Source organism: Gavialis gangeticus, unplaced genomic scaffold, assembly GCF_001723915.1.
Source record: "Gavialis gangeticus isolate Ggan-Ray unplaced genomic scaffold, GavGan_comp1, whole genome shotgun sequence".
Classification (NCBI taxonomy): domain Eukaryota; kingdom Metazoa; phylum Chordata; order Crocodylia; family Gavialidae; genus Gavialis; species Gavialis gangeticus.
Window position 1 is genome coordinate 20086654 of NW_017729022.1, and position 27736 is coordinate 20114389.

The following is a 27736-nucleotide window of genomic DNA, read 5'->3' on the forward strand; positions in this document are numbered from 1 at the left end:
CTGCCACTGCAGCGGGAGGAGATAGGGCCTTTGTTGGGGGCAGCAGCCCCTGTCATAATTTTGGCCAGTGCAAGCCCCTTCCCAGCAGGGTGCTGTGCTACAGGCTGGCAGAATTGGGGGGGAGGGGGCGGGAGGTGCACAGGGCAGCACTGGCTCTCAGAGGGCCAGAGCCCTGCAAGCCCCACCCCCAGTGCTGTCGCACTCTGCAGCAGCTCTGTCAGCCCTGCAGCACAGCCCCCACCGGGAAGAGGCTCTGGGGACTGGGGCTGCTGTTTCAGTCACAGTAGCTCCCCCGTCACTGCTCTAGTGGCTGGGCAGGGGTGGGGGAGGGGCCAGACACTGCCTGCAGGGCCACTGGGGGGGCCAGGGAGCAGGGTTCCCCACTCTGCCCCCAGGGGCACCACAGCTGCGTCTGCCTGGCCCTGCTACAGCCGTCGCTCGGTCTGCATTCAGGACAGTATCCGGCGGAATAAGCACCCCCCTGCTGGGAGGGGGCTGGCCCCAAGTGCAGACCAAGGGGTGGCTGCAGACTGAGCAGCGGGCAAACTTGGTCTGAGCTTGGAGCTAGCCCCCTCCCAGGAGGAGGTGGCGTATTCTGCTGGATAACGTATTCTGCCAGGCATATTTTGTCTGTGCTTGGGGCAGCGTCCAACACCATATGTTCCATCCTGCCAGGAAGGGCTTGCACTCCCCAACATTATGACGGGGCTGCTGTCCCCAGCAAGGGCCCTTCCCCCTCCCACTGCAGCAGTGGGGCAAAGGCACAGCCAGGCAGGGCCCCTTTGTTGGGAGGGGGCAAGGACAGAGGCAGACAAGATAGCAGGAGCCTATAGCAGGGAGCGAGCGCAGTGGTGACAGTGGGCAGACCCAACAGCCAGTGGGGGTAGAGGGGAGACTAACTCTCCTCCATGCCCCCCTCTTCCTCAAGAGCCATGGTGCCCAACTTCTGCAGCAGTAAGGGGGGAGCACCCAAAAGACCCAGCTTGGGTCCCTGCCAATGTGATAGGGGGGAATTAAACCCTGCCCTGGCCAGTTCAGCCTGGTCTGGCCATGCCCTGCCCAACACAGCTTTCCTGCAGCCAAGGGTGCACTCTAGTGCCCCCCAGCACCTGGACTGAGAAACTGTAGGCATGTGCCTGCATTTCTTCAGTCCAGAGAGAATGTTTGTCCTGTTACAAACTGGTTCAGCCTAGCCAGGTTAAGCTAACCTGCAAAGGTTGAATCAATTCAGGCTCCAGCATTCTGAATGTCTGTTCCTAGGGTGAACCCCCGTGAGTAGGAACATGCATTTCCCCAGAGACAAACATCAGTGGTACAATATGTGCACATATGCTTTTGTGCATGGCACATTGCCCCAGGTTGGGTAGGGAAGTCTGGGGCCAGTATCTGTGGCAATCCAGCAGCGGGGAGCCTGGCCAGAAGCTGGAGCATGGCTCAGGCTAGCCAGGTTCCAGTTTCAGGCAGCACACACTGCCACCACTGCACCACCCCACTTTTTTTAGACGCAGGTTTTTTTGACAATGTCAAAAAAGAACTCTGCGCTGCAAATTAGCAGTGTAGGGAACACCTGCATGTGCAGCATGTGTGGTGTACAGCACCACAGATGGGTCTGCAACACTGCATATCGCATGTGCATGCTTGTCTGGATCTGCCTCAAGACTGCAAGGACAACTATTGTAAACAGTCCCTGTATAATGACTTCATTGTCTCTCTGCCCATGCACAGCTGCTTATGGGCATCTCACAATCTGGCTCTTAAAGCACAGAAACAGAAGCTACTGTTCACAATATAACATTCAAGAAAGGATAGATTTTTCACTAATGCAAAGCCAGCTGAACAATTCTTGAACATTTTGATCAGTTTCTTTAAATTTCTGTTTTAGCACAATATTATCTGTCAGGTTAGATTATGTTCTATCATATCATCCATGCTACAAAGAAATTAACACCATGTGACTGATCCAAACCGAGTCAGTCATATTGTGGCACACTGACATTTGATCCATCAAATCAGAAGTTCAAGAGATTTCAACTTTGGAAATACTGCACTTCAGTATGCATTTATTTATTTTACAAGTTTTAACATATTTTTAAATCAATGGAGGAAGATGTTGTTTACATTAATCAACAGGCACCATTATGAAAATTTAGTGAGTTATGTTATACCAGTACCCAATTACCTTTTTTGAGCAGATATTTGTAGGCTTTTTAGCGTAAAGTAGTTAGAGTGAAAATTAATTTAAATCCCTTTGCAAACAATTAAATGAGTTAATACTGGTTCAAACAATCATATTGTTTTTCTGGACATAATATTTCTTATATAAAGTATAGTACTATATACAACAGTATATATCATACCACAGTACTAAGTATATATATTATATAATGCTATATATCCTTATATAGCATATTTATTCTATTAGATACCCTTTCTGAAAAAAAAAGTTAATTTTATTATAATAGGTAATTATGCATTTCATACTGTCACATTCTAACACAAATTCTTTTACTGGTCTTGACATGAGATGCACTGAAAATCTGACACTGAATCTATAAAGGAAAGTAAATTTAGTGACAAGTTGTGAATGTGTTCCTGCTTATTTTTCTTTCCATTAGATTTAAGACCTTATTTGTATTCTGATTTGTCTCATTGATTCTGAAATTTTGTTTGTCTCTTCACTCTTCTCTTTAATAGTTTTACACAGCTTGACTGGCTCTCTAGAGACTCCGTATTACACCTTCTAAGCAGAAATAAAGCATCACCTACATGCACCAATAGTCATCTAAAATGCAAGCTAGTTAGTGGATTTAGTTTGGTGTAAAATGCTTTGAGAAAAAAAATTGTGCTGAAACAAAAACTTTTCAAAGGCAGCTAATTTCTCACTTTGTGGTCATTAGAGAGAGAAAATGGGGTATTTTTAAGACTTTTATGCCAAAGTAATCTAATTAAATGAAACGGTCATTTAAATTTATGAATGGAATGGAAAGGCATTTCAGAGGCCATTGTAATATGTGAAGACTGGATTAGGGCTAAAAATTAATTAAATGCCCTTGTTAGTGTTGCAGACTCTTTAGTGAAGTTTGTCTAATTTTGTGGGGAGGGTAAACAAAAATAAAACTCTTCAGAAAATATTAATACAGCACTTAAGCACAATAAAAATCTAGGACAACTATCCTCTAGTTTCTGTTTACCATCTAGAATTTACTGTGAATATTCCTTGCAAGGAAATGGAGGGATTTCAGTGCCTTGTGCTATCAAATAATTAAGTTTCAGTGCAGTAAGTACAATATCTGTCACATTCATGTGAAGTGAAAGCTTCTATGCAGTAGATAAAGGATTTCCCTCAACCTAATACAAATTAACCTTATTAAACCATTGAACCATTCCAAACTGAGATAATATTTTATGAGATTCATATTTGGGATTGTCTCTTCTCATAGCATAGACTTCAAAGCATATGCCTTGCTTTTCTAAAGATGTTTTGGAAACTGAATGTCATTAGTAGAATTCTTCAGACAATCATGATTCAGAAGTCTAGCATAAGGAATTAATCCTGCAAATTTTACTAATGTGAGTAATCCTTATCGAAGACAAGAATGATAACCCAGGTAAGTGAGTATTGCATAATCAGGTCCTGCAGTATGTGCGTATACATAGCATGAAATGTTTCTCTAGTAATTACATATAAGAATTCTGAAATACATTACAATACTATGCAACATTAAAGTGCTGTATGGAAAGCAGAAATAACTGTACCCGGAATGACAATTAATTTGCCTTTACAGTAAAAGAAGTACATGCAACTAAGGTTAGGTAACAATTTATTTAATAGTGATCTTTAAAGATAAGTATACTTTCTACACAATCCTGCTTACACATGCAAGAAAGTTATTTATCTTTGAAAAGTTAGTTTTTCACAAAAGTCAGATGAAAGTGATATCATTAGGATTTCCATGCATGCATTTTATGGCAAAAACATACATTTGGTGATTTTTTATGTCCATCATTAACACTCTGGATTAGCAAATGTCATTGTGAAGATGTAATATGCAAATCACAAATATTACAAATGAGAACAGGTGACCTACTGAACTTCATTCTGCATTATTATTATCACCACTTATTTGTATTACAGAGACATCTTAAGATCCAGTCAAGTCTGGCTCCCATTATGCTAGGTGCTAGGTATGTCTACACATGTGATTCATGCATGTGAATAAACTCTGGAGCTTATTACTCCAAAGTTCTTTGCTTCCAGATATGCCATTTGAATGTGCACCCAGAAGCAAAAAACTCGTGAGTATATTGCTTTGGAGTTTATTTATGTGCAGCATGTGGAGCCCAGTTAGAACATCCCAGGCTGGCAGGTGGCTGGCTGAGGCACATGGCCAGCTCAGGCAGCATTTACATGTGCACTGCTGTGTGAGAAAAAACTCTGCAGCAGGGTAGTACTTGTATTTATAAGTACTATCCTGCTATGGAGTTTATTCGTTTTGTGCACCCTAATAGAGGCATATGTGTAGATGCCAAAACATTTACTGCACAATTAATTAGTCAACTGCACAGTAAACATCTTGTGTAGACATGCCTGCTGTCTAGACACAGACTAGAAGACAATCCCTATCTTCGAGACCATATAATCTTGCCTAGAAGTGTACGTCAGCTTAATGCAAAATGATCACAGTGTATGAATCTCAGCTTGTATACAAATTTTGCAGGCTCATTATAGAATCAGAGCTTAGCTAAAATAAGAGGCAACAGCAAGTGACATGAACAAAACTGGGGGGCAGGTGGGGGGAAGTAGAAACTTCATTTTTTCTGTGGAATTTCATTCCAGTATCTAAAATGAAGTCAGGCTTCCCTGACTCCTAATGGGCAAAACATCCTATTTGACTTATTGTGGTGATCTTGTACTTCAAACCTTTGCTCATATAAGTAGTTCCTATTTATTTCAAACTGTTGGTATTATAGTTATGCTAAGGACTATAATGCAGTTATTTGTGTGAGAAATGAGGTTTCCATGCCATATTCAGCAAATTACCAATCTGCCACATTCTTGCTCAGTTTTCACTGAGTGATTATTCAATACTCTTCACCCATAATGACTAAAGAAGTCTGACTCTTTATTGATAGGAGGAAAATAAACAAAAATAGTACTTTCACTATAATGTCTGCCAGCTCAGGCCCTAAATCGACATGTTATTATTAAGTGACCAGAGAAAGCAATGGGGTTTTTTTCATACCTAGAATGTTTTCTTTGTTCATACTGATTGACAGAGAAAACAAATGTAGGTTATCTTTCCTCTACATTTCAGCAATTTCAATATGTCACGTCAGTCTCAGTGTGTCATTCTAGATAGGAAGGATATGAATAGCCCTGCAAAATTACAAAATAAACCCCTCTGGTTTCATAGGTTTATAGACAATTTAATAAAAAAAAATCTAGTAGCTGCTATGCCACAATGTAAAATAAAACACAAATCTGTGGCTGAGCCAAGGTTTCCAACCAGACCGCCTCTGTTAAGAGACAAATAAAGATTTGCAAAAAGAAAAGTACTCAACAATTCTTTCCTATGCTTAATTTCAACTTCTTTGTGTTATGCTCACCCAAGGGAAGTGGCAAAGGAGAAAATTGTATTTGAATTAATCAAAGCTATGGAAACACACCAATTCATTCATACTGAAGTCAACTTTACTGAAGATACCCATTCATTGCCTGATCTGAAGTTCACTACAATCAATGAAAAGTCTGCTACTGACACAATCTGAATTTTCCATTGACAAGAAAAGATGTAGAACACTGATTACGACTGGACTGTTCACCCTAATAGCCGCATAAGCCTTGGACATAACGATAGCCCAGTTTCTATGAAGGTTGACTGAAAAGATTGGTGCAATATTTGCTCCAGAGTTATGACACTACATCTATGAATAAGGCAACTTTGGACTTCACATTTGAGCTACATATTTTTACAATGAATCATTTATTTCTTGAAAAATTCAGTTTTGGGGCAATGACTTTGCAGTCAAGCCCTGGTCAGGTCAACTGCACGAGTACTGACAAAGTCCTGTGATACTAAGTGGCCTGGACAACAACAAACACTGTACACCAGGAAGTGGTACATGTTGATTAAGTGGTTCATAAGGTGACATTAAGCAATAAAAGACTATTTTCATTCTGAATTTGATTTTTGTCCTGCGTTTCCCCAAGATGTTTTCTTGCATTTCAGTCATTTCACAAATAGCAGTGCCATGTTCTAAATTTGAAGAGACTGCTGTTTGTTCCTTACTCTCTTTTTGAGGTTACATTAAGTCCAATTGTGACATTTATTTAATGTCTAACATAAAAAATGAAGTAAAGCCCACAAAAGTTATGCCATGTTAAAAAATATATGCTAATGAATTGAAGACAGAAGGGGCACAAAAGAGCTGGGAGGGCTTAAGGACCTGAAACTCCCATTCCTCCCACTTTCCATGGAATCACACATGAGCTTCAGCACTTTGATCCTTTTAGTAATTTTTGTGTCTTTTTAATATGTTTCACAATCACAAGATGCACAGTCCTAGGCAAGCTACATTCAGGATCTGGCAGTACCTTAAAATCTCAGGGGCTGAATAAGGCTCTGACAAGCATATCTGACAATTATAAAAAACATATAATTTTTTGCTGTTGTATATCTTTACATATTTCTCCAACAAGCCAAATTACTTTGCAAATGATTGTCTGCTCACTGACACAATCTTGGAACATCATTCAATAATTGTGACACCAAGTGGTATATTTATTCAGCAGAGATTGCTTAGGTTGTTGACTTTAAGTGGCTTGTGACAATATCTGGAGTGACAACTAATGGGTTTTGAGTTTTTCTGCATTACTGTGTGTGGTATAAAAATTAGGGATATTATGCAAGTTTAGTTATATTAGCAAACTGAAGTCAAATTCAGCCAACCTTTAGTAGCAAAAAAAAAAAGAAAAAAAGGAAAAAAACCCCAGAAGACAGAAACATTTTGTTTCAACATTTTTAAAACAAAAAACTTTTCCCATTTTTTTTGCAGACCAATATTTTTATATTTGAAGACTCTATTTTTAAAAGGTTTTAAAAATGGTTCATAAGCCTAAATGTAAAAGTGCATGTTCCATTTTGCATTGAACAAAATATTTTAGTCAACACAAACTACTTTTCCTGATTTTTCAATAAAATGGGGAGAAAAAAAATCAGTTCTACACAAAACTGTAATTCCATGTCCTCAATGGTGTCAATAAGGCATATCATGGTAGTGAAATATCTTTTGAAGCAAAATAGTTACAGCACTCAAACTGCATCATTTTCCAAATAACACAAATAGAAACACTATGGAAACTGTAAGAAAAATAAATTAACTGTGTGTTGCCCTGTGCACCATTCCATACTATGTTGGAAAAAGTATTGTATTGTAGGAGGAGGGGAGAAGAGCAAGACCTGTGGCTGTTCTGTTAACCCACTAGCTGCAGGATGTGGTGCCCATCCAATTCAAGAAGCAGAGTTGGACTGTTTGGCTCCCACAGAATTATATTCTCTGCTTTCCACATTACTTCATTTAAAACACGTACTGCAATTTCCTCAACTGATTTTTGGGGGGAAAGGTGCATGCCATATGTAAATATATACAGTATTCAGGTACTTTCCCCATAGATGTTCTGTATGTTTCCCATATATAATAAAACAGCTGCTTCAGTCATACATATTATTAATACACAAACATACACACACACACAATATAATATTATAAAAGCCTTAGTCTTTCTGTCTGTAATGCTTTATTCGCACTCCGATTGGTTCCCTTGGCTACTCAGCACTACAAAGCAGCGGCAGGAAGCTGCAACTGGGCCCGTGTCCTGGTGAGCAAGGGAGGCAGGGGGAGCTCTGATTTTTCATGATAAAAAAAAATCAAACACCAAAATAAATAAGTATCTAGAATTTATTTTATTATAATGATTGAGGCACTGGTAGGCTTCAAAAGTGTTTTAAATTGTAAAAAATATCAATAAAACATTGTGTTCTATTGATACACACACATATATGGTGGCGTTTATTTTAATTGTGGAAAAACAGGGATTTGGGGGGTTTTAATCAGAGAATTTTGGATTTTTTTAACACGGAAAACAGGATCCCTGGCAATCACAAGCTGGTATAAATTAGACTGCTTTTAGTAGGCTAAAATGGGTCTCAAACAGCCCCAGAACTGGGAATTAAGAGGGTTGAAAGATAGGATAAAATCATCTTGATTCTTCATGGTGCCAGTATTTGTTTAGAGTGTTACTCCAGTGCACCTAATAAATTGAATCCATTAGCATTACCAAGCATTTAGAAAAGAAAACAACATAGGAAGGGGAGGAACAAATAACATTTACATAAGTCTTAGAAAACCTTGTTTCTAAGATCATGCAACCAAAAATAGCAAGCTAAGAAATTTACACAGACTCTCAAGGTAACCTCTCACATTAAAAAGTTTGATTAACAACCCTAGAGTGGTACATATTAAAAAATATTGTAAGAAATGGAACATAAGAATTACTGCACTGAATCAAAATGGTCAATCAAAATTGTCTAGCATGACAGGCCAACTGCTACAAAAGAGACTGCTGGAAACCTCCATAATACTTGATGTAAGAAATGCCATCAAGTACAAAATCCTTTCTTGTTCCTGTACATCACAGCACCCTGTGATGGAGTGACCTTGTTTTCCCTGCTTTCACTTAAAGTGTGCTCCTAGTTTTCCTGGTTTTTTGCCTTGCAACTGTGTGAGGGTTTGGAATGGACACTATTTAAGAGTCACTGGATAACTGGGATAATGTGAATAAAGGGGACTGATCCAAGGGGATACTGACTGATCCACAGGGTTTCTGTCAGTCTTATGTTCCAAGAACACATACTTTCCTCCTAGAGACATAAGGTTTTAAAACTGGCCTTCTGGAAAACTGAAAAGATTATAAAAATCATAGGGTCACAAGGGATTGCAAGAGTCATCGGGTCTAAGACCTTGTACAAATGCAAAAATGCTATTCATAAACATCCCTGTTCAATGATTATCCAGTCTCCTCTTGAAAACCTCCAGTGAAGGAGATTCCACAATTTCTTTGGACAATCTATTCCACTACCTTATTGTTCTAAGAGTAAGCAAGTTGTTCATGCAGTATCATCTTTACTGTGATTTAAACTATCACGTCATGCCCTTCCCTCTTCAGTGAGGGAGAACAGTTGTCCTCTCTTTTCTTTATGGCAGCCTTTCAAATATATTAAAACTACTATCATGCCCCTGCAATGAATCTGCAAGTTGTGCTAGGTTTCTATGTTTCTTATCATTGTCATGAAGCAGAGAAGTCCATCACAGGTAAAGTATTCAAGTACTCTACTTATATTTACAATGAGTTGCTTACTTTTAGTGACTTTAATATACAGCACCATCTTTTTTTCCTCACAGTCCCTTAAGATGATATATGTTCTTGCTTCATGGGACATGTACTCATGTGAATCTTCAAGAAAAACAAAGGAGAAAATACTTGGCTTATTTGGATACCTTTTTAACTGGTACCCATAAGCAAAGGCAAGTAATGTATACACAGTAGAACCTACATATCTCTAGCAGGGCACCACTACCTTTCTTCTTGGAGGCAGCTTACAGTTTCCATGGAGAGTGGTGCAAAAACCATAAGAGTAATTCTTGATAAGTGTTTATCCTACAGATGTTAGCCCAACTATGCTTGAAGAGCTGCCTCTACCATGCAATTAACCCACTTAGTCCACTTGGATGAAGGATGGCAAGCAGAGCTCATATGATACAGTGCACCAACAACTTCTCCAGTAGCCTTTAAAAACAGAACAAAATAATGGTCTGACATAATCACATTGCCAAGCTGGCTTAGCTGCCTGGTGCCAGAGAAGAATCTCATCCGTCAGTTTGTCTGCCAGGCACCAGTTGTAGCCATCTGTGCGGCAAGACGTTCCCCCCCCAACCCTTGGAAAAAAATCAAGGAAAACTATAATGTAAACAGTCCCCAGAGAGCAGCTCACTAATGACCCAGTGAAATCAAGCCTTACATATTTCCAGAGCACCATCTATGTACCGAAATGGACCACAATATTGAGTCACCACAGTGAAGTGAGAAAAACACTTGTTGGAATATCACAGCAAACTGGCTTGGCCCCATCTGGGCACACAATCTTTACAAAACATAAAACCACAGATGGAGCACTTCATGTAGAAACTCTTGGACCTGGAGTTTTCAGCCATCTGACTTTATCCTCCGGGCCTTACTCAGGCTAATTTTATTCAATCAGTTCTTTGGCACTGGTAAGCCAACTCAAACAATCTTCTCTTTGTTTTTATGACAGATGAGGATCCACTACGAAACTATAACTAAAGACAGAAATTCTACAAGTAGAGAAAATTCTCATTCAAGACAGTTTTAGTTATTTTCAATGACTCCCTGTTTGAATAGAGATACAGAGTTGTCTTTGTAAGTCATCTGCAGTTTAAAAAATGTGTATTTTCCAGACCATCAAACTACTGTCTACATAGTATTAGACTAGTCTACAAAGTGCTATTCCAACTAAGTTATACTGCACCTGGTATGGGAAGAATCCTGCATGGAGTTAACAGGGTGTCTGAAGACAACACTGCCTGACACCATAGCTTATTATATAAGAATGACCTATGTACAGCTCAGAGGCAAGGGTTGTGGGGGTGATTATTTACGTCATTACTGGATAAAGAGGAAGGAGCCTTTTCACATTTGTAAAACCCTAAAGACAGCAGATTTACGTCTGATGCACCTGGAAGAAGTCAAACCTGCTCAAAAGTATCTCGAAGTGTTCAGGCTAGAGAAATACAGTGGAATGGGGTGGGAAGAGGTGTAGCCAGGGTCCTGTTATTTTCTTCTGTGTTAAGTAGCAGAAGTGACCAACTATACAATGCTGTATCCCTTAAAGCAGTGAAACATGGTTTGTATAGTTCCCCTCATGGAGAAGATGTTTTGCTTCTTGTAACTAATCTAATCAAATTAACTAATCTGTACTTCCTTGAGGATGGTGCAGCTTGACACTACCCACCACACAGGGCTGTGCACAAGATGTGCAACTGAGCCCATAATGAGAGCAGTTTATAAAGACTGCAAGGGGTAAAAGGACAATTGCTTCCACAGTTATTACCAAACATTTAAAGCAAATGATACAATAAAGTGTGAAGACATTCTGCAAATTAACTGATATTCCGACAGACTGAGATTCAAGATTACTAATTATATGATTTCACAGGAAAAGACCAATCCAGCTCTCAAGCATTGAAAAGAACATTTGACAGACAGACTTTATTCTCTATCTCTCTCGCTTGCGCGCACACACACACACACACACACACACACACACACACAAACACACTTGATGGGCCCTATGCCAAAAATCTCAGCTCAGCAAGAAGCAACAGCACGTTTCCGAACAGACTTCAAGATATGACAGAGAGAAAAAGTCTGTTTTTCTTGTCTTCAGTACTACAGCAGACAGCTCACAGTTTATACATTTATTTACACAATTTCTGAGAAATATCTTTTACATATTTCCTAAATAGATATTTCTTTTTATTGTATTTTATTTCATAAATGTGACCTGCACTGATTCAGGGCATGTGGCCAACAGCACAAAAGCCAAACATAGATGTTACTTGTTTACCGGTATAAGTGATCAGAAACCAGTCTATACCCATAACAGAACAGGAGTTCAGAACACAAAACAGATCCATACCTGTAACAGAACAGAAGTGCAGCACACACAGACTGGTTTAAAAATGGCAGAAGCTCATCTCAATTTTGCCCCCCCCCACCCCACCAAAGGGCAAATGGGTGTTCTGTTTGCTAATGATCTAAACTACGCTACTCACAGAAAACCACATAACTTAGATCAGTTCCACCTCCACCTTTTTAAATGTCTGTACCCAGCCAAATACAAAATACTGAATCAGGAGCTCGCACAAAAGATTCTGCTCCAATTGGTCCACACTTCAAAAATTATTGCCTCAACATGAATGGAGAAAAGAGTCTGTATTAACATCATCCAGACGAGTGCAGACATGTAGTATGTGGCACCTCAGACCTGTTTGCAGCACTGCACCCTGCACTGCTACTTTGCCACACCAAAACTCATGCCAGAAAAAAGTGGTGTGGCATATGTGGCAGCAGCATTCACTGCCCAAATCCAGAGCCTGGCTGTCTGGAGCCACACTCCAGCTGCCTGCCAGGCTCCCAGCTGCAAGAGTGCTGCTGCCACAGCTCACCAAGGCCCCCAGAACTCTAAATAAGGCTGCTGGGGTCAGCACAGTTGCTGGCCCCAGCCTCTCCTACCCCACCCCAGGGTAACCTGCTGCACACCAAAGCGCACATGGCATGGGCATTCCCCAGGGACAAGCAGCAGCAGCACAAAGCGTGCCACTGCTACTGCCCCTGGCAAAACAAACAGCCACACTCATCTGGATGCAGCTAGGCTGTCCTAAATGAGACAGAAGTTAAATTCCAGAATAAAAAGTCACTTAGAATATCCTGCTTCCAGCTACCTAATACTTCTATATTTAGAGACTGTTATTCAAGTACTTCAGTGAATCTCAGCTACCACAATGGTAAGAGTAACTGAGGATTAGTAAAGGGCAATTGGGGTCTCCTGAAATGGACATATAGCTTTTGGGGTGAAGCTAGAGGGGGTGCAGTGCTGCAGGCTCACCCCCCTTCTGGACCATGTCATAAGAGAAGCAGCCAGGGCCTTTTTTAAGTCCCCAAACCAGGTAAGAATCCCTGCCCTGTCTCAGCACCACACTTCCCTTCCATCTCCCCCATGCTCAGTGGCATGTTCCCTCCCCCCAATTCCTCTTTGTGTCCTGCCCACTACTACTGCTGTTCCCACTGTGTCTAGCTGTCCCAGGGGCAGGGAGAGCTCCAGACAGACTGTGGAAGGAGCTGGGCTTAGCCATGGCAGGTGGGTTCCCCTTCCCTGCCTGATACCCCTGAGTGTTCCTCGCCAACCCAGAAGCAGACTCAGGGAGAAGAAAAAACCTCCTGCCACCACTGCCACTGTCTGCAGCTGGGCACTAGTCCCCACACAGCCTGACTTGACTGGGACAGGAGTGACTCTGGGTCTTCCCTCACCTCTGGGTCAGCCAGAGGCAGTAGGGAAAGCAGCATATGTGGGCTGGGGAGGGGATGAATAAGAGTTGCTGCTGAGCAGAGAGAGGAAGGGAGAGGACACCCAGCATGTGGGGGGAAGGAGGGAGGGAGAGATTCTTACCTGATTTACAGATTTAAAAAGGCCCTCGCTGCTGTTCCCATGGCATGGTCTGCCATGGGCAACTGGTGCCGCCTTACTCAGGGGGGCATGTCTTTCTTCTGCAGACTAAATAAGCCTAGTTCTCACAGACTCTCCTCAGAAGTTATGTGCTCCAGCCTCCTCACGATTTTTGTTGCCTTCTACTGGACTCTCTCCAATTTGTCCACATCCTTTGTGTAGCAGGGGTCCCAAAACTGGCAACAGTACTCCAGATGTGGCCCCAGCAGTGCCAAATAGAGGGGGAAAATCACTTCCCTTGATCTGCTGGCAATGCTCCTACTAATGCAGCCACGTATGTCGTTAGCTTTCACAACAAGGGCACACTATTGACTTACATTCAACTTATTGCCCACTGTAACTCTCAGGTCCTTTTCAGCAGAGCTGCTACTTAGCCAGCTACTGGCTGAGCACTGTAGCTTGCTCCATTGCAAGGATCTAGCTTTGTTGTTGTTTTGCTGTCCTGTACACTACAGCGTTCCTGCTGCCTCACCCAGACTGTCTCCTGAGATGCCATACTTCTTGGACAGTCTGTTTTTTTAAGGAGGACTTACTTTATGTCACAAAGTCAGCCATGACTGTGGAACAAGATTTTTTTCTATATTCTGCCTTCGAGAAACATGTTGCATGTCTTACTTGGGGGTGTGTGGCATGCAAAGAAATATGGTGCTTACCTACTGTTCAAAGCACTCATCCAGAAAAACAGAGACTTGGATTCTGGACCCTCTGAGGCCATTCAAAGCCACATCCCCCAAGATGTCCTAAATACTATGCTATGTACTAAACTCACAATGCCGTTACTTTCCTCTGCTCCTGTTAAAGCTGGCCAGCATGCAGCCAAGAATTTAGGAGTCATAGGACCAGAACAAAAGCAAAGAGAAAGCTTAACAGAAACTCAGGGCATTTTTACATGTGCTCCCAACACAGCACAGGGTGCTTTTAATTAGCGAGCCTCACTAATTAAAAATGCCTGGCCCTGCATCAGGTGGAGGTATATAAGCGGTGCAGCACATGTCAGAACTGAGAAATGGCAGTACTGCACTTTGAGCTAAAGAATATCAAATGTGTTTTAATTCAAAGCGCACCACCCACCATTTTCTCAGCGCTGGCACATGCTGCACCGCTTATACACCTGTACCTGATGTAGCACTGGGCATGTCAATTTATGTGCTCCAGCAGACTCGATTAATCAAGTCTACTCTAATGCACTGGATTTCCAGTGCATCAGAGCAGACTCACTGCATGTGTGCAAATGCTTAGTTTTTGCAACTGGAGGGTGGGAAAGGGAACCCTTTAGGATGTTTATATGTTTTTACTTTAGTCATTGGATAAAAAGAGAAATCATCCTAAAATTAATTATCAGAATACTACCAGCAGCCACTTCCTCTCCTATTTCTTCTCCTGTTCTGTGTTTGAGTGAAAGTATCTACTGGTTAGTTTGGGCACTCCTTCTTATCAGACCCTTCTGGGGATTTAGGTAGAGTTCAAGCATCATTCTGCCTCCTACCTGGATCATGGAATTTAGACAAGAGCCAGGTACCAAGCGTGCACAGAAGCCTTCATTAATTTTCATTAAAACTTCATTACAGTTCAAACTATGGTCACCAAATGAATTTGAGCACCTGAGTTTTTTGAGCCACTATAGCACAACTAATTTTGTTTTGCTTTGTGTGATTTAGGCAGCTGAATTTGGCATAAAATTGGAGTGGCAGCTAGCGAGGGATGTGAAAGGTAACAAGAAGGGTTTCTACAAGTATGTCAGTAACAAGAGTAAGATCAGGGAAAGCGGGGTCCATTACTGAACGAGGGAGGCAACCTAGTAACACATGATGAGGAAGAGGCTGAAGTACTCAATGTTTTGCTTTTCTCGTACCTCAGTCTTCACAGGGAAGTTTAGCTCCAAGAGTACTGCACGTGGCAGCACAGTTTGGGGAGGAGGTGAGCAGCCAACAATGGCAAAAGAACAGGTATGGAACTATTTAGAAAAGCTGGATGTGTACAAGTCCATGGGGCTGAATACTGTGCGTCCGAGGGTGCTGAGGGAGTTGGCTGATGTGATTGCAGAGCCATTAGCCATTATCTTTGAATATCCATGGCGATTGGGAGAGGTCCTGGACAATAGAAAATGAGCAAATATAATGCCCATAGTTAAGAAAGGGAAGAAAGAGGATCCAGGAAATTACAGACCAGTCATCTTCACCTCAGTCCCCAGAAAAATCATGGAGCAGATGCTCAAGGAATCCATTTCTAAGTACTTGGAGGAGAAGAAAGTGATTAGGAACAATCACCATGGATCAACCAAGGGCAAGTCATGCCTGACCATCCTGATTGATTTCCACGATAAAATGACCAGGTCTGTGGATGTGGGAAAAGCAGTGGACATGATATACCTGGATTTTTGCAACGTTTTTGATAAGGGCCTCCAGAAACATTCTTGCAAGCTAGCTGAGGAAGTATGGGTTGGATGAATGGACTGTCTGGTGGATATAAAGCTGCCTGGATTGTCGAGCTCAACAGACAGCAATCAATGGCTTGAGGTCTAGTTGGCAGCCTGTATCAAATGGAGTGCCCCATGGGTTGCCTTGGGGCCAGTTTTGTTCAGTATCTTCATTAAAAATTTAGGAGAGGGGATGGAATGCACCCTCAATAAATTCACAGATGACACCAAGCTGGGGGATATATTAGATATGCTGGAGGGTAGAGTTAGGATGCAGAGTGACCTAAACAAATTGGAGGATTGGGCCAAAAGAAATCTCATGAGGTTCAATCAGGAGAAGTGCAAAGGGATAGGCTTGGAACCAACTGGCTAAGCATCAGCTCTGCAGAAAATGATCTGGGGGTTACAGTGGATAATAAGCTGGATACGAGTAAGCAGTGTGCCTTTGTTGCAAAGAAGGCTAACAGAATACTGAGCTGCATTAGTAGGAACGTTGCCAGCAGATGAGGGAAAGTAATTATTCCTCTCTATTCTGCACTGGTGAGGCCACATCTGGAGTACTTCATCCAATTTTGCCCCCTCCTTCGTCCCATATAGACAGGATGTGGACAAGTTGGACACAGTTTAGCTGAGGGCAATGCAAATGGTTAGTGGGATGGGGAACATGCCTTCTGAGGAGAGGCTGAGGGAACTGGGCTCATTTAGTCTGCAGAAGAGAAGACTCCGGGGGATTTGATATCAGCCTTTAATTACCTGAAGGGTAATTCCAAAGAGGATGGAGCTGGAATGTTGTCAGCGATGACAGAACAAGGAGCAATGCTCTCAAGTTGCAGCAAGGGAGGTTTAGGTTGGATATTAAGAAACGCTTTCTCACTAGGAGGTCAGTAAAACACTGGAATAAGTTAACTAGAGAGGTTATGGAATCTCCATCCTTGGAAGTTTTTAAGACCCGGATAAACAAAGCCTGGCTGGAATGATCTAGTTGGGGATGGTCCTGCTTTGAGCAGGGGGTTGGACTAGATGAACTCCTGATATCCCTTCCAACCCTAATTTTCTATGAATCTATGTTAAGTCCTATATAGATAGCTAATATATGAATATGGATTTTCCCCCAATTGAGTTTAGCCACCCAATTACCTTTGTGGATTTGGGCCTTAATTTCTCTGTTTTAGCTCCCCTATTTGTAAAACAGGAATGGTGAAGCTTAACACACCCTTTATAAAACACCATAGAACCCAAAACAAAACTTCTCAATAGGTAGATGAGTAATGGCCCCAAAATATCTTCTGGAAACTGTTAATATGGGGGGGGGGAAGGGGAGGGATGTAATGTTTAACTCGATGAGGAGCTACAATGGATAAATGAACTTTTGTGGTCAGTGGAGTCAAATGTTGCTGACAGAACTGAAAGAGTCAATACAGGCACCTTACCTTTGTTCTTTACTTGAAGGTCTCCAGCAAGTGCAATTATTGCAGTACTTGTGCTACAAACTAGATAAGAGCAAAACTAAGAGAAATCAAGGAACCTGAAGGTTTGTGCCCTTTATAACTTTCTTACTCTCTTCTCAAAAAAGGAAGACTAAGCTAAGGATAGTAACTTGCAAGATTACCAGTATTATTTAAGGATAGCCATGAACACCTCTTGTTTGAATGGGCAGGATGTTCACTGTAACACCAATGTGCTGATTAAACCAGAGTATGTTATATAGACGGGGCAGATACAGGGGGGTGGAGTGGTGCTATTACACATTCCTCTGATACCTCCTCCACCCAAACTTTAAAACCAACTGCTGGGAAGGGCAGCAGCATTTCTATTCAGGCAGCTGCTGAGAGTCAATTGACTTCATGGCTCATTATCACCTCCTGTTACCTACTAATCTCTCTCTACTCCACAGGTACTAATGACCCTCTAGCCTTTTTAATGATCTTAATATTCCACTATTTAAAAAGATCCTTTCTTCTGAAATTTGCTGTCTCTTAGCCATTCCTGGTAATGTTTCTCTTCTATTTCACAGATTATTTTTAGCTCAAGCTAAAAACCTTAACTCAGGTGTGGTAATATTAATACAGGTGTAGAAATTACTGACAGTGAAGTACTAGAAGCACTGTTGAAATGCTCAAGAAGGTTAGATTTTGTTTTATGAGTCTGAATATGAGATGTACTTTTAATCTATAATGACTGTAGGATTAATGAAACAATAGCTCTTGACTACTTAACTATTTTTGGTCTACCATCTTGTGGCTTTTTTAAACTTCATATATAATCTAACAAATTAGTGCACATTCCAATAGTTATATTTGTTTTTACTTTAATTCTAAATTGAATAATATATTGCTAGCCACTTAGCACCTTTCTAAAATTTGTATCTAGGAAAATGTGTTGTGTTAAAGGTGATGATGTGCCACACCATCTTCACCCAGCTTTTCAAAATCCTGGATCAGTCCATGTATATAGATATAGAATATGAACAATTCAGAAACATTCTTTTTCATTGCTAATGGTGTTACATGAGGTCGTGCTGTACTTGTGACAATATTGCTGTACAAACTTCCCTGGTATGGCAAAATATTTTGCTCTCCGTCTGAGAATTGATATTACACTCCCATCATGTACCTAGAAATAGGGTTCTGGGTATTATACTAAAAAGAAGACTATCTAATTCAAAATATGGTATCATAATTTGAAATATCATTCAAATTCCCCCCAGGCTTAAACCTCTCAAGTACTACATTTCCACTTCTTTAAAAATCGTTCAGGTTGTTCTTGTTTTTGTTGTTATTTTCTGGATAGCCTGTTTACCTGAACTAATGTTGAGTATGTTTTCTTAAGTTTCTCTATTTCTATAACACATATTACTGTAGGTTATATTCCATTTTACAGCTTTATTCTACATTTTCCTCTTCAATGGGTGCATCTACATGTACAACTAATGCACCTGAATTTTCTGCACAGAAAATTTGGGTATATTAAACTTTACCCTCTCACACACATGAACATGTGCCTGTCAGGATTAAATTTGCTCCTGAAAGGAGCAAGTCAGTCTAGAGGAACAGCCAGGGGGAGATCTAGGCTCCCCAGGTGCCAGCCTCAGGTAGGCAGGGGGCATGGGGGCTAGTCTCCATCTCCATTGGGCAAGGAACAGCTGTTCTGGCTGTCAGGCCACTGCCTCCCAGCTACATGGAGATCAGGACCCAAAATCCAGGACAGTTCTACCTGTCCTATGGTGATCAGGATGGGTCCCAATCTCCACATGGCTTACAGGCAGTGTCCCACCGAGTCAAGACAGCTCTTCTCACCCCCTGTGGCCCCTGTGCTGTCTAGGCTGAGTAGGAGCAATTTGCTCCCAGTTGGCATCTACACGTAAGCATCAGCACTTTAGTTTAATACACCAATTTCTAGTACCTGTATCTACAGGTACAAGAAAATGGTACATTAGACTAATTTACTACATGGCAATTGCTGTGCACATGTAGATGGTGACTCTCTACTGCACATTAGATTAGTCTAACAAGCAGTAAAGCATCTTGTGTAGATGCACCCAGAAGATTTGTCAATCAAACCAGAACCCCATATATTAACTCCATCTTTCAATATCCTCCCCACAAAATGCACATATGCATAAGCATACCTGGTTTAATGCAAACTACATTATATCTTTTATTTATTGATATACTTGTTTGTGTGTTTGTTTATTTTCTAAACAACTCTTTCTTTTCAGGAAGTCTCTACTGTACCAACACTGTTAGGAGAATTTACCACCACTATTAGGAGAAACTTTGTAGAATGTTCCAGAAGCCAGCACACCCTCTGAAAGAAAGATCTTAATTTTAAGTTTCAGCTTCTTTCTGTAGAGCCCCAGGCAAACTCTTTGAAGTGCAGAGTCAGGGGACGAACTTAACTTAGGCCTTTAGAAAAAAAATGGCTAACAAGGCACATGTCTAGTCCTGTGAAATCCCCTCTTTTAGAATGATCTCCCCTGCTACAAACTTCCCTCTGCATTATTGATTCTATATAAATAGCAAGTTTCTAAGCCACAGGCATGATGAATCAATAAGTATCTAGACAGAATCTAAGAACTGAACCTGAATGGCCAGGGAAGAAAACTAGCTATTCTTCAAGGAAATTGAAAAAAAAAAAAATCAACAGGCCAAGGAAAAGTGAAAAATACTTTGTAGAAGGAAACTCACAAGGGCAGTGCAATCAAGGATCTCTTTGCTCAAGGACCCCAAAAGATATTATTCAGGGGGGTTTATACACATGATCTGGAAGTGGCAGGGGCACTTTAATTAGAGCAGCTTCAAAAGTCACTCTAATTAAAGCGCCTGGAGTGTCACACGTATCAGTATCCACACACTGAAAAATGGCAGCAGGGGGTGCTTTAACTAAAGCTTGGCAAACCACCCTTTCCACAATTTTTCAGCACAGGGATGCTGATATATGTGACCCTGGAGTCTGCTCAGGTATGGTAATTACAGCACGCCAGAACAGCCTCACTGCACATGCTTAAGTCCCCCAAATGTCTAAGATTTATTTTCAAATGTTTCTAGAAAGTTGCCTGGACATTGCACTTATTCCTAAAAGAAACCCTAAATAATAAAGGCATTTGGTGGAAACAATTTCATTGCCAATTTTTACTTAAAGTCAGAAGCTTTAAACTTGTGAGCATTACTACAAATACATAAATGTGTTTTATTAAAATCATCAGATAGTGAGAGCTGCACAAATGTTCCAAACCTAAAAAAGCCTATTAAAAAATTAGAAAATTATAAAGAATAGTACAGGCATACTTTTTCAGGGAGTTAGGGAGTCTCCTCCCTCCTTTCTAGAGCTCTGCTAATCCTAATTGTTTGTTTGATTTTTTTGTTGTTTTTTTTTGTAACCTTTTCCTTTCCAAAGTCCTATACATAGACACTTTCAAGCTGAGAATGTCTCAGTAGGCTAAACTAGGTTAAGACTTCTTTTAGAGACTGTCACAAAATAAGCTATTATTTTGTGGTTCTAGGCCACTGACCACATACAAATATACAGATTCTGATGGTGCTTTAAGGTGCAGAGGCCCAGTGTAGCAGGGGCCCCTGATCCCTCCTACCTGAGAGATAGGGAACCAGCATTACAGGGCGGCAGTTCAGTAGGTGGCTAAGTAGGGGCCAGCTGCTAAGCCGTATGCAGCCAGGGAACCCCACAAGGGGTTAAAGAAAAACAAGGGAGATAGCAGTCCTGTGGCTCAGGGCTTAAACTGCAACACCTGAGAGCAGGCTGAGGCCTGAGCCATGTGACCAGACAAGGTGGAGCCCCAGCCTATTGTAAGCCTGGCTTAGCCAGAGGGGTCAGTTTGACCCTGGCTTTCACTGCAAGTAGGACTGTCATTGGCCATAGAGATACCAGAGGGGAATACAACCAACTAGGTGCCCAAGGACCTACTATAGACTCAGCAGTCAAAGGGTAGGAGGTGGTCAGGAACACAGGGAGACCCAGAAGGGTTTATCTATAACTGGCACAGAGTAACACCAGAGGGCAAGACATGGCTCAGAGGAAGCCACAAGGGTGCCACAAGAGCACCCAGTATCGAGCCCTTTCAGGGGCTGAGACCCAATGGGCTGCGTGGGACAGAAGCCCAAATTCTTTAAAGGCAGGACACAGCAGCCTTGCATAGTCAGATGGTTCAGGAGGCTAACCTCATTAAAAGGGCCAGGACCTGGTATGCAAGGAGAGCAGCCTTGCTCTTGGTTGGGGATGCCAGGGGGCTAAGCTGAAGCAAGAGCATTCTTGTCCTGGGTAAGGAATGACAGGTGGCTGGGATGAGGTGCAAGACAGACCAAAGGGGCCTGGAGACAGATGGGGCCAAGGGGCCTGGAGATCTAAAATATAGAGAGGGCTGAGACTGAGAAAGCTGGACCAAACCAGTAGGCCAGGGCTGGAAGCCTAGAGCCAGAAAAAGGGGAGGATAAGGGAAGACCTCTAAAGAAGACCAGACTGTGGACAGAGTGACATCTGCAAGGCATGGATATAGCTGTAGGGCAGGACAGAGTCCATGAATTTAGCTCTTACAGTGATTAGGGCCAGCAGGGTTGGAACCCCAAGGCTGAGAGACTGTGGATGATGGGGTCAGAGCCCTAAAGTTGAGAGACTGTGGGCAGCAGGGCTAGAAGCCAATTAGGTGGGCAACGTTGAGTCCAAGAGAAGGACTTAATATAGAGGGAGAGAGTAGCCAGAACTCACCAGCCTCTGAGGGCAGCATCCCCTCATCATCTTTAACATCAAGGTAGGGAAGCAGGGCAAAACCCTGGGAGTGGGAGTCAGGCAGGATTAAGGTGGCCACTAGGAAGCATCCTGTTACAACCAGACAGAAGCTTTTTAGGTTAATTAAAAACAAGAATTTAGAACACTGTCTCCCTAGCCAACCAATATCTAAATACATTGCTAGTAAGTTGGTCTTAAACGTACCATAGACATTGCTAGCAGCAAAGAAATACTTAGAATAGATGTCAGTAATGTATATTTAAAATAATTGTTTGTACTGCAGGGTACATAAGGAGAAGGGGGAGACCAAGCTCTATAGTAATACTGCAAATTTAGGAAGCAAAGAAAATATTAAGAGCCAAACTATGGCACACTATTTTGAACAAGTGCACACCATGACCAATTTGCTAATTAGGAGATGTCCTGTGGTGTCTAAAAACATATTGTGAATAAGTACTAGAATATTTTGCCACTTATATACAACCATAGGACTAGAGGCACATCAGACCATTTATATACAACCCTTTTTACTAGAGGAACATCAGACATTGATGGTTTTGTAGCTAACTATCTACAGTGTTCTGTGTGTACCTACAAAAGTACAGAACAAATATGGCTCTAGCTCTAGAGTCCCAGGCCAGATGGGACTAAATGTGTGTTCAGTAATTCTCTTGGCTAAAGGTTCTAGAGATTCTGAAATTTGTGGTTCTAAAAGGAACCAAGCATAAATCCCACATACCTTAGCCATAAATTGGAAAAATATGAGGCTAGGCAGAATTTCCATTAGCTGGATATGAATTTGATTGAATAACTTCAAGCAAAGAATTTCAACAAAAGGACATTAAGGGGACACAGGACAGCAGTTTTCAAAATATTTGAAAACCTGCCATTAAGCAGATGGAGAAATATTCTCCCTCACCATAAAGGGCAAGACACATGACAATAAGTTTAAACTGCTGCAAAGAAGATTTAGATCATCTCTCAGGAAAACCTTCCAAAATTTAAGAACAAGAGGACAATGGAGCAAGCTGCTAAGTAAAGTTGTGGAATTTCCTTCCAGAAAAGATTTTGAAGAGACTGGATTGGCATCTATCTGAAATAGTTTAAGAACTATGCATCCTGTGTCTGTGCAGGGGCTGGATCAATTGAGCCTTCCAGTGATCCTACCATTCTTCAATCAACCTTGATACCAAAAATTGTCACAGTACCATGCCATTGCAGTAGAAAAGAAAATAAGAAAAGGGAAAGAGCATGGAGCGTTGCCTCTCTCCTTTATTCACCCTTCCAAAAAACTAGTGCATCAAGGGACATAATGTAGTATTAGTCAAAATACCACGCATGAAGTGCTTTGTCTGGTCAAATGCACAGACATGGTAGGAATCTTATCTCAGGACCTGCAAGTCAGTGAAATCTTAAGAAAAATGTGACCACAAGGTGTACTGGCATTTAGCAGAGAATTGTAAAATGAAGTAAAGGCACAGGGGATCAGAAACTAAATATGCAGTGAGAGAGAGAATTTTCAGACTCCAGGAGTTTACTGCTGCTTTACCAGCAAATTGTTTTATAACAAAATACTGCAGGGTTAGCATTTATGTCTCTGCCTGGGATAATTAGTGTTTGTAAGGAAGAGAAAAAAAATCACATCACAAAAATACGAATACATACAGTATACAGCCTGTTACTCCTTAGCAGGGAGTGATCGCATTTCAGAAGGGTTTTATAAATATGAGGACCAATGTCTAAGGTCCTCTCTACCAGTTAATCATGCCTTAAATTGTGATACAGTTATGTATTCACCCATTTAATGGCATGGTAAAACAAGCAACAAGCTACAAAGTTATTCCACAAAAAATGTGGAATAAAGTTGTAGCTTGTTCTAATCATGCCATTAACTGAATGTGTGGTCAAGTGCTCCTCTGTGGCTCTTCACCCACTGCCAGCCCCACAGCTAACAAAGCTTGCATTTAGTGGCAGGGTTCCCTGTGCTGCCCCCACTGTGAGCCTCACTAACTGCGAGGCATGCAGTGGGGAGAATGCTGCCATCACTGAGAGCTTCGTGAGGTGTGGCACTCACAGCCAGGGCACTGAGAACCTCACAAATTCACAGTAGTGGCAGCATTCTCACCACTACCCGTTGCAAGCCCCACAGTCTACATCAGCTGCAGGGCTCATGGACACAGGAACCAGTGCGTTGTAGAAAGGGTGATTCTGTGGATCACACATTAGAGCCCACTGCACCTTGCACCCACCAGCTCCCCACACTCCCAGCCCACAGGCCCCTGGCCCTGCCGGTGCCCCTCACTCCTGAACCACAGCCTCCCAGCCCTGGCACTGCACCTCACTCTTGACCCCAGCACCCCAGTGTGTGAGGATGGAAGGTGGTATGTGGGGAAGGGTGGGTGTGTGGGTACAGGTGACTCATGGGGGTCACAGACAATGTGGCAAGGGGGCAGAGGAGCACAGGCAACATGGCAGGGTGGTGGAGGCACATGCCCTCCCCATTTTCTGCATGCACAGCAGGGTTTTGAGGCACACATGCCCCCCGACACATGGCTTTGCCCCCCCTGCCTCTCCGATGCATGGTCTGTGCCTTCCCCACGCAATGTGTCACCTGTTCCTGCTCCCCCTCTCTACCCTCATAGACTTACTTGGAGGAAGCTGCTCTTTACTGCTGCCCAGCTGCCATATGCAAATGCATGGGGTGCCCCCTGCATCCTACTCCCCCCAGCCCTAAGCAGCCCCTTGCAGGCAGGAACCTGCAAGTTTCTTGCATTTTTCTCCTTAAAAGAGAAACCTGCAATTTTATCCTTTAAAGGAAAAAATTCACATTTTTCCACAGCAAACCAAAAATCCAGATCCCTGTTTATCAGTTATACATGCAGGTTTTAGAGACTGAAAATGACAAGGGCAGAATTTGGACCTATATAAACAGAGGTGACTTTAAAAAGTCCCTGTTCATTTACCTCATTGCTCAATTTTCCATAAAATATGCGAGTCATATACATTTAAGAAAATTGCTGTAACTGGGTGAATAAACACACAAAAAATGTACCATGGAACTATGCCTTCACATTTCTAATTCAAATTCTGAAAACATATATTAGTATTTGTACTATGATACCATCTGAAGATTCCCACTAAAAAGGAAGTTCCCATCTGTATACTGTATGAGCTCACAGTCCCTGTCATGAAATCTAAACAGAAAAAAATGTAAAAGTTTGGAAGGAAAACAGATGGAGAGAGAAGTGAAGTATTTTGCCCGAGGTCACACAGCAGGTCAATAAGCAGAATCTGGAAAGGAAGCCAAGTGTTCTGAATATCTGTCCAGTGCTCATACCACTGTATGGACCACACTACTTTTTTGTGTTAGTTTCCATATGCATATTTGAAAGGCTTGCAGATAACACAAGTAAGATTTCTAAAGTGTACATCCTTACTTACACATACCATCCATCTGTCTTTGTCTTGTTACCAATTTCAATTTACTTACACAGTTTTGTATAAATAACAACACAATAAAGAGCGGTCACTATAGGTGCTTTTTTTGAAGGACACAGCAGGTGGATCTAAATGAATCTGAGCTCTGTTGTCATGGGTGACTAGTGCCTCCTGAGTCAGAAGAAGCACTTGTCCCCCCAGTGGCCAATCATTGACCAGAGGAGGTCCCCCCACAGTCGATCCCACTGACTGGGGGGGTCCCCCACGTCTGATCACATGTACTGGGGGGCTCTCCTTCAGCCAATCCCATGATCCTGCTGACAAGCAAGTGGCAGTGGCACGCTGCTGGCACTTCTGGGTGCACTGCTGACACTTCTGGGAGAGTTCTGGTGCTTCTGGGAGAACCCCCACTTCCTGGCCAGTGCTCTCAGGGGGAGCACCAGCACTCTCACCTGCCCCCCCTGCCCAGGAACGCTGGCTGACAGGAGGTGCACCAGCACTCTGAGGAGGTACACACGCACCCCGTGCACTCCCTACATGTCACCACTGTCTATTCTCAAGCCAAGTCTTCTACTGATTTCAGGAGTGGCATAGATTTCATAGATTTCATAGACATTTGGGCTGGAAGGGACCTCAGAAGATCATTGAGTCCAGACCCCACCCAAAGGGCAGGAAGTCAGCTGGGGTCCCAGCAAGATAAGCATCCAATTTGCTCTTGAAGGTGTTCAATGTAGATGCTTGAACCACCTCTGATGGCAGGCTGTTCCAAACCTTGGGGGCTCGGACAGTAAAGAAATTCTTCCTTACATCCAGCCTGAAATGGTCTCGCAGTAGTTTATGACCGTTCAGCCTCGTCATCCCTTGGGGCGCTCTGGTGAACAAACGTTCCCCCAGATCCTGGTGGTCACCCCTGATGAACTTATAGGTGGCCATCAGATCACCCCTGAGCCTGCGCTTTTCCAAGCTAAAGAGTCCCATGAAACGGGGAGAAGAAGGAGGGTTAGGATCTGACTTCAACAATACTGCTAAGTAAACATCTAACAAATGTTTGCAGGATCAAGCCCTGTCATGTTTCTATTGTTATGAGAGATGTCACTAGGTGGTGCTGTTTTCCAAGCTCTTTTCTATAGCATGTGAACAAATGTTCAGTCTTGGGAAAACATTGTGAGCATTTTGTTTCTGTTTTGAAAGATTCTGTGGAGAGTAAATAGGCCTCAGAAAGCAGCTGTGTGAGCAGAGCCCAACTCTCATTAGAGTCACAGAATCATAAAGAGAATCATAAGGAAGTAGGGCTGGAGGAGACCTCCAGAGGTCATCTAGTCCAATCCACTGGCTGGGGCAGGATCATCCCTATCCAAACCACAGAGTAAAAACTCTAATCTGAATTCTACATAAGCCTACCATCAACCCTGACACAACACAAACATAACACCTTAACCTGCCACAGGTCAAAGAGAGGAACCACAGCAGTCAACATCCTGCTTTATGAAATGTTGTCAATATATGCTCAAGAAATCCCTGGCAGAGGGCCACACCCTACACTACAGAGGAAGACAAAAATCCCCACCGTCCATACCAACCTGACCATGGTGTAAAATTCCTTCCTGACCCCCAATATGGCAATCAGTTTGACCCTAAGCAAGAACCTTCTAGCCAGGAACCTTTGTATTTGGTCCCAGCAGGAGTATAGGCATGCTCTAGTCACAGTCTTAGTCTTGGCTGTAGTCCAATACCTCTGGGAAAGCTTAACAATATCTTGACACATGTAGCAGAATGGGGGGGGTGGGCATGACAATGAGCAAAGCCCAGAAACATGGGAAATATCCATGGTAGAAAATAGGCAAAGTTATGCCTAAATCAAAACTGGCTAACTGTGGCCTCGGCCTCACCGCAATCCCCTGGCTGGGGCTGGCTCCATGGTAACACCCAGAGGGTGGTGGTTGACAGAAGTCAATCATCGTAGTGCGCTGTGACCAGTGGGGTCCCTCAAAGTGCTGTCCTTGGGCCTATACTATGCAACATCTTCATTAATGATGTGGACATTGGCATCAGAAGCAGACTGACCAAGTTCACTGATGACAACAAACTCTGGGGTAAAGCGTCCACACCTGAGGACAGCAGGGTGATCCAGGCTGACCTGGACAGGCTCAGCAAATAGGCGGATGAGAACCTGATGGTGTTTAACACTGAAAAATACAAGGTTCTCCACCTTGGGAAGAAAAACCTGCAGTATCCTTTAGGCTCGGCAGTGCTATGCTGGCTAGCACTACAAACAAAA

General features: G+C 42.4%; 1 protein-coding gene and 1 long non-coding RNA gene across 6 annotated transcripts in view; both read right to left on the reverse strand.

The window, feature by feature from the left end:
- Positions 1-12136, reverse strand: part of LOC109295677 — a 21924-nt gene extending 9788 nt beyond the window's left edge. The window contains exons 1-2 of the long non-coding RNA XR_002096813.1: positions 12126-12136; positions 9542-9545 (exon numbers count right to left, since the gene is read on the reverse strand). This is a non-coding gene — a long non-coding RNA (uncharacterized LOC109295677). The remainder of the gene's footprint in view (positions 1-9541; positions 9546-12125) is intronic.
- Positions 1-27736, reverse strand: part of FAM19A2 (family with sequence similarity 19 member A2, C-C motif chemokine like) — a 441285-nt gene that overhangs the window by 63467 nt on the left and 350082 nt on the right. The gene's annotated exons all lie outside the window — the stretch shown is intronic.